Here is a 10,950-nt window from a genome sequence, read left to right as displayed (position 1 = left end):
CAAAGAGAGTATCAGGCTGTCTCCAGGGTTCCTAGGACCTCCCAGCATGGCACCAACTAGGAGACCTTCCCACAATCCAAGGCCAGCTCTTGGATAGTGTGCTGGTAAGGTTTTGTCAACTTGACACGATGTAGAGTCACCTGGGATAAAACAACTTCAATTAGAGGGACTGCCTTCTTCAGATTGACCTGTGGGCATCTGTGGCTCAGTTTCTTGAGTAATGACTGATAATGGAGGGCCCAGCCCACTGAAGGTGGCGCCGCCTCTGGGCAGCTGGTCCTCAGTTATATAAGAAAGCAGACTGAGCAAACTATAGAGAGCACGAGAGTGTGTGTGCATCGTACGCATGCCTAGTGCCTGTAGAGTACAGAAAAAGGTATTGGAGCCCCTTAGAACTCTAGTTACCGTTCTGAGTTGCCCTGTAGGTGCTGAAATCTGTCCTTTCCTCCTCTGGAAGAGTAGCAGGTGCTCCAATGCTGAGCCATCTCTCCAACCCCTAAATATCAGCTTCTTCATGTCCAGTGAGAAGTTGACTTGGGCAGATTCCCTGTCTATAAATAAGGCACTCTGGGGTGTGGGGCAAGCACGTAACTCCAGAGCTCAGGAGGTTGAGGAAGGAATGGCCAGTGTTCACAGCCAGCCAGGGCTACATAATAAGTTCAAGGGAACCTTGGAATGTGTAATGAGACTCTGTTTCATAAGAAAAGAAAATAGCTTTCCTTCCCATTGTCTAATGGCAGGGTGTTTCGTAATGGACCTGGCGCAGAGTCACTCCCGTGCTTGGAATGTAGGATAGTGTTGGTTTCTCGAAGCTTCCTGGGTTCACCTGCGTGATAATACTCCGTAGTCCCTTTAGCCGGAAGAACCCTGAGGCCTGTTTTCCTTCCCCTTGACAATTTCTGGTATGTGTGTGAACCTTCTGCTTAGCAAATATTTGTTGAACGTGGATTATAGGCTGGAATTTGCCAACAGATAGGAACGTGGTGGTTTTCTGAACTTTCTGGATCACACCTGCCCATACGGTCATGAGGCAGCCCTTGGAGGGTCCTCACCTACCTCTAAAGTTCCTGGATGAGGTTGAGTCTCTACGGGGGTAGAGGGGGGACTGAGCTGGAGATTAAACTCAGTCACAGGGCCAATGATTTCATTAGTCACACCTTCCGAATGGAACCACAATGAAATCTCTAGACTGTAGAAACCCAGTGAAGTTCCTCCAATGGGAAGCTCACTGTGTAATTGGTACCCAGAAATCAACTCTACTATTCAGGTGTAGTGATATACACCTGTAGTCCCAGCACCTGGGAGACAGAGGCAGGTGGATCTCTGTGAGTTTGAGGCTAGCCTGGTCTACAGAGTGAACCACTGTCTTGGAAAAAAAACAAACTCTTAATGTTACATAAAATGTAAAAGCACACAGGCTTGAATGTGGTAGCTATCATGCAGGATGCCGAAGTTCTCCAGGCCAGCTGTGTCCCACGTCTTGAACCTGATAGGTCCTTTGTTGGTGTGGAATATGAGTGGGTGCCCCTCCATGCCCAGGGTAGCTACATACTTTTCTTTTCTTTTCTTTTTTTCCTCTCCTCTCCTCTCCTCTCCTCTCCTCTCCTTTCCTTTCTTTCTTTCTTTTTTTTTTGGTTTTTCAAGACAGGGTTTCTCTTTGTAGCCCTGGCTGTCCTGGAACTCACTCTGTAGACCAGGCTGGCCTCGAACTCAGAAATCCGCCTGCCTCTGCCTCCCAAGTGCTGGGATTACAGGTGTGTGCCACCACTGCCCAGCATCATACTTTTCAAACTTACCTGTCATAAGTTTATGGACATCTCTGTTGGACCATCACTCACCAGGACTAGCTTGAACAAGACCTGAGCAACCGTCTTGACAATCCTTCCAGAAAAGTCTCCATACCCATCTGACTAAGCATAATTTTTCCTTCCTTCCTCCCTCCCTCCCTTCCTTCTCGTTCTTCTCTTCCTCTTCCTCCTTCTCCTTTCTCTCTCTCTCTCCTTTTCTTTTCTTTCTTTCTTTCTTTCTTTCTTTCTTTTTTTTTTTTTTTTGGTGTTTTTTTTGTTTGAGACAGGATTTCTCTGTGTAGCCCTGGCTGTCCTGGAACTGGTAGATGAGGCTGGCCTTGAACTTGAGATTCACCTGTCTCTGCCTCCTGAGTGCTGGGGTTAAAGCCATGTGCTGCCTTCTCCCAGAAACCTTTTCAATTACATAATATTTTACAGTCACATTGGTTCCATTCAGTAAGTCATTAACACTTTCTGGTTCTCTTCTAGCCTTGTCTTCGTAGTACCACAGTGTCGCCAAGGTCCTCAGACTTTCAGACATGGCCCTGCTGTTTCTTAGTTTGGCCTGGAGAGGCTACAAGCGAGTGGGCTATTGTTCATTAACTGAAAGGAAGTACAAAGGAGCGAATTCTCTATTTCCTTCAGGCCCCTTTCCAGGGCCTCTGATTAGTGCACTTACCACTAAGCCTGAAGACCTGAGTTCAAACACCATGTGGTTCCCCACATGGTGGAAAGACAGTAAAAATAATGCTCTAGCAAACACATGGGTGTCATAGTGTGTGTATACCCCCAAAATAAAAAGATAAATATGAATAAAACAAATTCAAGGTCAACTGGGTTCATAAGGAAGACCCCATATCAAAACAAAGATGGGGCTGGCAAGGTGGCTGAGTGGGTAAGAGCACTGACTGCTCTTCCTGAAGGTCCTGAGTTCAAATCCCAGCAACCACATGGTGGCTCACAACCATCTTTAGTGAGATCTGACACTTTCTTCTGGCGCGTCTAAAGACATCTACAGTGTACTTATGTATAATAATAAATCTTTAAAAAAAAAAAAAGATGAGGGGAGTGTTTAGCTCAGGGGTACAGCCTAGAAGTGCCCAGGGCCTTCATTCCCTCCCCAGCACTAGAAAAACAAACAGAAGATCATGGAAATTTAAAGAGTAACAGATATGTTAATATATTTAACTTTTTTGTTGTTGTTTTTTTATTTTGGTTTTTTCGAGACAGGGTTTCTCTGTATAGCTTTGGCTGTCCTGGAACTCACTTTGTAGACCAGGCTGGCCTCGAACTCAGAGATCCACCTGCCTCTGCCTCCCAAGTGCTGAATATTTAACACTTTTTTTTTTTTTAAAGATTTATTTATTTATTATATGTAAGTACACTGTAGCTGTCTTCAGACACTCCAGAAGAGGGCATCAGATCTCGTTACGGATGGTTGTGAGCCACCATGTGGTTGCTGGGATTTGAACTCCTGACCTTCGGAAGAGCAGTCGGGTGCTCTTACCCGCTGAGCCATCTCACCAGCCCAATATTTAACACTTTTAAAGCATGCAATAAAATATGTGTGTTTAACATCATTCCATACTTGCATAAATTATGCATATATGCACATACATGTATAACAAAAATCTGTAAATTGATATGCCAAAATATTCAAACTACTTATTTCTAAATAATAGCATTATAATTGTTGGGTTTGGTTTTGCTTTTGTTTTTTGCTCAACAGCAACATCTAAAATTCTTTGTTATATATATTCCCTCCCAACAGCTTACCTTTGTGATCCTCCTGCCTCAGCCTTCAGCCCTATCAAATTACAAGTGTGTACCACAGCTGGCCTGTCTCTTTGGATAAAGATACTTTCAGGAATGTTAAGTCTTTATCTAAACTTCTCTGCCTTCAGGAGTTTCTCCCTCCTAACACCGGCTCCTGGAGACTTAGGCTTTCTCCACCTCTGAATGGCAGGAGTGGGTGGGGCATGGGGTGGGTTCACTCCTTATTCAGTGTTCCCCTTCTTTGCTGTTGCCTTAGCAACAGTAGCAACTCTGAATGACCAGAGAAATGGCTTCAGATTCCAACTGAAGAGTGCTTTCTGTTCTTAATATTTCTCCCCTGGACACGAGGGCCTCAGGACCCACGGAGTTCTGCGTTTCCAGTGGCAGAGGAAAACTTTCTTCTACGGGTTGTTTAGTTGTTAGAAACTTTCCTCTGTTGCCTATCACTGCGTAGCAAGTTATAGTAACATTCTGCAGCCTTCAATAGGAAGTGTTTTCTTTTTTTTTTTTCTTTTTTTTTAAAGATTTATTTATTATTATATGTAAGAACACTGTAGCTGTCTTCAGACACACCAGAAGAGGGAGTCAGATCTTGTTACGGATGGTTGTGAGCCACCATTTGGTTGTTGGGATTTGAATTCTGGACCTTCGGAAGAGCAGTCGGGTGCTCTTACCTGCTGAGCCATCTCAGCAGCCCAGGAAGTGTTTTCTAATTTACACTTTCTGTGGGCCAGGAATCTGAGGTGGCTCCAGAGCAGCCCAACTCATCTCCTTGGGCAGCATTTAGCCCACGTCTTGCAAGCAAGGGAGATTGATCCAGACCCAGTACGGGTCTGCCAGGTACACACACCCCAGCTTGTGAGGGGGTGCGACCTTCACCTAGGAGGCACGCCCCCTGCTGGCCGTTCCTGAGATCTGCAGCCACGAGCCAGCCTCCTCTCCAGCCTAGGTTCCTCAAGGTCCTGTCTCTCCTTTGGTTTGAAGGTTTTCGGGTGTTTCCACGTTTCTCTGGTTAATGTTTGTGGTTAGATTCTCATCCCCTTTGTTGTTTCTAATTAATTACTAACCAGGGGGCCAGAGAGATGGCTCAGCCCTAAGAGGCTGCTCTTCCAGAGAACCTGAGTTCAATTCCCAGCACCCACATGGCAGCTCACAACTGTCTGTAAAGTTCCAGTTCCAGGAACTGTAAGTTTCAGTTGTTTCAGTTCCAGGGGATCTGACATTCTCATACAGACATACATGCACATAAAATAAAAATAAATCATTTTGAAATATGCACATAAAAATAAATGCACATAAAAATGCACATAAATTGGGTGTGGGTGGGTATGGGGACTTTTGCGATAGCATTGGAAATGTAAACGAGGAAAATACCTAATAAAAATTTTAAAAATTTTTTAAAAATTAAAAATAGGATACAATTGATGATGGTATAGGAACTTGATATGGCCACAGGTGTCCTGCTGGAATCACCAGAGAATAAATAACTTTTACCATGGGACAAAGCTTCATTTGTTATTTGTGTATGAACTTTCCCTGAAAGCCTGGCAGACTGTTATAAAAGGCAGGATTACAATGTAGTTAGAACCATTAAAGGAAGACCCATAGCTTGTACTCTAAAGTATTCACCATGGGCAATTGTCTTACTGGTCAGCTGATTGTAGCAGGTATCCCCCCCCCCCCCATGAAATACTAAACATGAATACCTTCTCCTTCTTTCTTTTTCATTTCTTTCTCTCTTGCCCTTTTGCCCAGCTAAGTCATTTAGAATTTTCTGCATGTAATACTACATAATACTACATGGTCTGGGTGACAGGAATGGTTCAATGAACAAGGGAGCTTGCTGCTAAGCCTAACGACCTGAGTTCAATCCCTGGGACCCACGTGGTGGAAGGAGAGAATTGATTCCTGCATGTTGTGATCTGACCGTTACCCATGTGCTATAGCATGCCCTCACTCACACATGCAGTAAATTTACTCACACATGTAACACATGCAGTAAATTTAACTTTAAAAAGTGCATTGTCAGGCTGGAGAGATGGCTCAGAGGGTAAGAGCACTCACTGCCCTTCCGAAGGTCCTGAGTTCAAATCCCAGCATCCACATGGTGGCTCACAACTACCTGTAAGAAGAGATCTGACGCCCTCTTCTGGTGTGTCTGAAGACAGCAAAACTGTCTGAGTCCTGTGTTGCTCTCTCTTAAGTAGCCTCTTTTTCCTCTCTCTTCTTGTGTGAATATATCTTATTCAGAGACAGCTACAGTGTAATTATTTATAATAATAAATCTTTGGACCAGAGCGAGCAGGGTTGACTGGAGCAAGTGGGGCCAACTGGAGAGAGCAGAGGTTTTAAAATTCAATTCCCAACAACCACATGAAGACTCACAACCATCTGTACAGCTACAGTGTACTCACATACATAAAATAAGTAAATAAATCTTTAGAGAAAGAGAGAGAGGGGAGGGAGAGGGAGAGGGAGAGAGACTGGGAGAGTTTTACAGAGACAAGCTGGACACAGGGGTGGAATGAGGAGGAGCAAGAGAACTGGAACAAATTGCTGGAGTGAGTCTGAGGTCAAGCAGAGCAGTCCAGTCAAAGGTTGAGAGAGAGAGACCAGATGGAATCAGTTAGTGTGGAGAGGAGTTCTGAGCCAAAATGACTGAGTTGATACAGCCAGCCAGATGTCAGAAAGAACTAGAAAGGTTAGCTTATTCAGCACGAAGTCTCAGAGGCTGAAAATACTCTAGGCCTAGATTAGGTTGTATGGAGGCTAGATGCTTCCAGGACTAGGCCTGGATCAGCAGAGGGAGGCAGTGAGCCTCAAGAGACAATTACATCAGGCAAATAAAATATACTTTTGCTTTTACATGTACACATCTATCTATCTATCTATCTATCTATCTATCTATCTATCTATCCATCCATCCATCCATCCATCCATCTATCTATCTATCTATCTATCTATCTATCTATCTATCTATCTATCTATCTATGAAATTGGAGGGCAGGATGACTCAGTGGTTAAGAGTTCTTACTTACTTACTGTTCTTGCAGGGGACCCAAATTCAGTTCCCAGCAACCACATAGCAGCTTCCAATTGCCTGTAATTTCAGTTCCAGAGGATCTGATGCCCTCTTCTGACTTCCTAGGGCACCAGACATGTGTGTGATGTGTGTGGCACACACATATATGCACACGGACAAATCAATTATGCATGCATATAAAAACACACATAAAGGACTGGTGGGATGTGGTGGTGCATGCTGATAATCTCAGCATGTGGGAGGCCGGATCAGAAGGAGATTTCAGTCAGTATTATATCTCGCTATATCCAGGCAACATCCTGGGTGTATGTAGGTGTGTGTGTGTGTGTGTGTGTGATACATCCAGACTACATCCTGAGTTATAGAGAGAGACCTGCTACAAAAAAATTACTTTTTCCTTCAAAAGAATGTTCCAGCCAGGTAGATGGTAGTACAGGCCTTTATTCCTGGCTGTATAAAGGCGTGAGGCAGGTGGAGTGCTCATGAACGCTGCCACAAACTCTGTGAATTTAAGGCCAGCCTGGTTATGGGACAGCCAGGGCTACACAAAGAAATCCTGTCCAGAAGAGAGAGAGACAGAGAGAAAGAGAGAGAGAGAGAGAGAGAGAGAGAGAGAGAGAGAGAGAGAGAGAGAGAGAGAGGAGAGAAGAAAGACAGTGTCTCATTAAGACCAGGTTGGCGGGCTGGTGAGATGGCTCAGTGGGTTAGAGCACCCGACTGCTCTTCCGAAGGTCCAGAGTTCAGATCCCAGCAACCACATGGTGGCTTACAACCATCCGTGGCGAGATCTGACTCCCTCTTCTGGAGTGTCTGAAGACAGCTACAATGTACTTACATATAATAAATAAATAAATCTTTAAAAAAAAAAAAAAAAAAAAAGACCAGGTTGGCTTCTCCAACTCACTATGTAGCTGAGGATTGACCTTGAAGTGCAACTCCTCCTATCCCCACCTCCAAAATGCTGGACTTACAAATGTGCCACCATGCTGAGCGTGGTGGCTCACTCCTTTAATCCCAGCACTCGGGAGGCAGAGGCAAGCAGATTTCTGAGTTCGAGGCCAGCCTGGTCTACAGCGTGAGTTCCAGGACAGCCAGGGCTACCCTGTTTCGAAAAACAAACACAAAAACAAAACAAACAAACAAACAAAACAACAACAACAAAAAACCCCACAACAGCAAATGTGCCACCATACTTAGCCTTTAAAATTAATCAAGTTTCTGTGTGTGTGTGTTTTGTTTTGTTTTTGTTTTCATTTCGAGACAGGGTCTCTCATGTAGCCCTGGCTGACCCAGAACTCATCATATAGACCAGGCTAGCATCAAACTCACAGAGATCTGCTTGCCTCTGCCTTGAAGGTGCTTCAAGTAGAGGTGTGAACCACAGCACCCACAAAAATTAACTAAAATTTAAGTTTCAACAGTTATAAGTTTGGAAAAACAAACAAACAAGCAAAAACTAAAACCCAAGGAGGGGAATTTGACGTTAAACTGTGGTGGCGCCCTCTGTTGGGGATGAGGAGAAAACATGCTTGTCAATTTAGAGAAAATGCTGCCAGCTAAGAGTGCCAGGTGACAAGGAAGTGGAAGAGAAGACACCAGGGGTCGGGGTGGGGTGGGGGCCAGCCTGGGTTAGTGCTCGTGAACGCTGCCACAAAGCCAGGAAAGAGCTCTTTAGGACCGGGGCTGCTGTTTGGAAGGCTTGGGGCTCAAAGGAAAGAGCCGGCAGAGGGGCCAACTCAAGACACAGGCACGAGGAGGGAATTTAGACTTCGCTCTTTCCAAGAGGGATCGATAAATGCTAGCCAGGTTTCCTGAGCAAGACAAAGTTCATCGCAAAGGCCCTGACAGGAGACTCACTCCCCCGAGACAGAAGGGAAGGGCTGGGGACGGTGGAGGTGCAGGGAAGAGAAGCTTGGCTCTCAGGAACCACAAGCTGGCTTATGCTCAGGCACTCAGTGAGGTCAGCTGACTTAGCTGAATGAACTGTGGTGAAGGAGCTGAGAAACATCTGCCAGAGAGGAGCCGGGGTAAGAAGGCTAGAGAGAGAGAGAGATGAGGGATGAGGGGGTGAACCCCGTGGAGGACTGTGAAGCCCGGAGAAACCCAGTGCCCCAGGGATCTAAACTTGTCATTCCTGAGCACAATCTTGCGTTGTTCCCAGTGGTAGGCACGAAAGAAATGTCAAGGTTTTGTTTGTTGATTGGTTTCTTTTTTAATATTCATTTTTTAATTCTTTGTTTATTTGCATCTGTATGTCTCTAGAGGCCACAAGAGGGCGCCAGATGCCCCGAAGCTGGAGTTACAGGCCGGGGGGTGAGTGCTGAGAACCGAACTCTAGCCCTGTAGAAGACCCGTGGCACACGCCTTTAATCCCAGCACTTGGGAGGCAGAGGCAGGCGGATTTCTGAGTTTGAGACCAGCCTGGTCTACATAGTGAGTTCCAAGACAGCCAGGGCTTCACAGAGAAACTCTGTTTCCAAAAAAAAAAAAAAAAAAAAAAAAAAAAAAAAAAACCAGAAAGAAGGAAATCAACCTTTTACATGTTTACATGATGGGAGAATAACTTTGCACTGTCTTCAGGTCTCATTATTTTCTACTCTAGCGACTTTTTTCTGTTCCAGATCCAAATCCAAAGTCAGGTAGGATGGCATTCACCTGCAGTCCTAGGACTTAGGTAAAGGGTCAGGCGTTCGTGGGTCAGCCAAGGCTACATAAGACCCTGTGTCAGAAAACAAAAATAAAGCGAAGCAAACACAGACAGGGAGCCAAGTGATCATGTTTGCGCTCAGAGTATGAACAAAAGAGTAAAGAAGAAAAGTATAGGCCAGGGCGTGGTGGCACACGTCTTTAATCCCAGCACTTGGGAGGCAGAAGCAAGTGGATTTCTGAGTTCGAGGCCAGCCTGGTCTACAAAGTGAGTTCCAGGACAGCCGGGACTATACAGAGAAATCCTGCCTCGAAAAAACCAAAAAAATAAAAAGTTTGAATTTGGTGCTGCTATAGAGATGGCTTAATGGTTAAGAGTCACTGGCTCACAACCATCTGGAAATCCAGTTCCGAAAATCCTCCAGCACTTTATTTGTTTTTGAACTGTCTCTCTGTGTAGTCCTGGAACTGGCTTTTAGACCAGGATGGTCTTGAACTCACAGAGATAAGAGTGCCGGGATGAAAGGCACACGCCACTACGCCAAGTTTATTTTTTATTTAAGCCTCAAAAATGCGAGAAAATAAAATATGTAAAAATCAGTATTAAGAAGAAAAAACAAAAACAAAAACAAAAACAAAACAAAGCCAAATAGGACAGAAGTGGCGCACGCCTTTAATCCCAGCCCTTAGAGGCAGAGGCAGACAGATTTCTGAGTTCGAGGCCAGCCTGGTCTACAAGAGTGAGTTCCAGGACAGCCAGGGCTACACAGAGAAACCCTGTTTCAAAGACAAACAAAACAAAAAAACCCAACCAAACAACAACAAAACGAGTAAAATCAGTCAATCTATCCATCTATCCATCCAGAGTTTTTGTTAATTATACCTCAAAGTTTGACAAAATTTTTAAAAACATGTACATGCTATTAAAAGGCGAATTTCTTTTACTTAGAAGCTGTGTGTACTTTTGAAATACTCAGCAGCTCGTCATTATTAATATAAACAGGTTCTGAAATCAAGGCAGAGAAACCAAAGAACTTTTGTCGATCTCCTTTCGATTCAATAAAAATGAACGACCATGCGACCCAGATGGGACTCGAACCCACAATCCCCAGCTCCGGAGGCTGATGCCTTATCCATTAGGCCACTGGGTCACTACAAAGTCTGGGTTCTCACTCCTTCTCCTTACGTGATTCGATCATCGCAGCCCCACCCACCGCGCAGCAACTTCGCGTTCTTTGGCTTACGATGCCGAGTGCGCTTGCGCACTTCTTCTCGCGCCGCCGCCCCGGCCAGAATCTTACTGCGCCTGCGCCACAGCCAAGGCTCGCAGTCTGTTTAGAGTGTCTGCCGTGGGTGTCCGGCTTCTCAGAGGGGTTTTTGTGGGGCGAGCTCTCTATATTCGCGCGTTAGGCTCCGCAGGGAAACTATAAACAGCTCCTGCTGTGCCCTCCTCCTCCATTCGAATTGGCAAAGTCCCGGGACCTTTCTGTCTCAGCCACCTTAACCTCCCTGGGCTTTCCAGTCTCGTTTCCCGTTTCAGCAAACATAGACTTGGTTACCTATTAATGTGCTGTGGACTCACAGGCTCTTCCAGCCCAAGGAAACTTCTGACCTGCCCTCTTTCCCAACATCCGTCTCCCCAGCCCTCTCCCTCCCCCCTAGATTAAAAGGGGAAATGAAGACAGAGTCTCTAAATAC

The 10,950-nt window shown here is 45.2% G+C and overlaps 1 non-coding gene across 1 annotated transcript; it reads right to left on the bottom strand.

Annotated features, from left to right (window-relative positions):
• Positions 1-10,330: 10,330 nt before the first annotated feature.
• n-TRccg1 lies at positions 10,331-10,403 on the bottom strand. Its single transcript has one exon. It is a non-coding gene; the product is annotated as a tRNA-Arg (tRNA).
• Between the last annotated feature and the right edge of the window lie 547 nt (positions 10,404-10,950).

This window comes from Mus musculus, chromosome 11 (genome assembly GCF_000001635.26).
Source record: "Mus musculus strain C57BL/6J chromosome 11, GRCm38.p6 C57BL/6J".
NCBI lineage: Eukaryota > Metazoa > Chordata > Mammalia > Rodentia > Muridae > Mus > Mus musculus.
The sequence above is the reverse complement of the archived record's forward strand: the minus strand, read 5'-3'. Positions and strand labels throughout refer to the sequence as shown.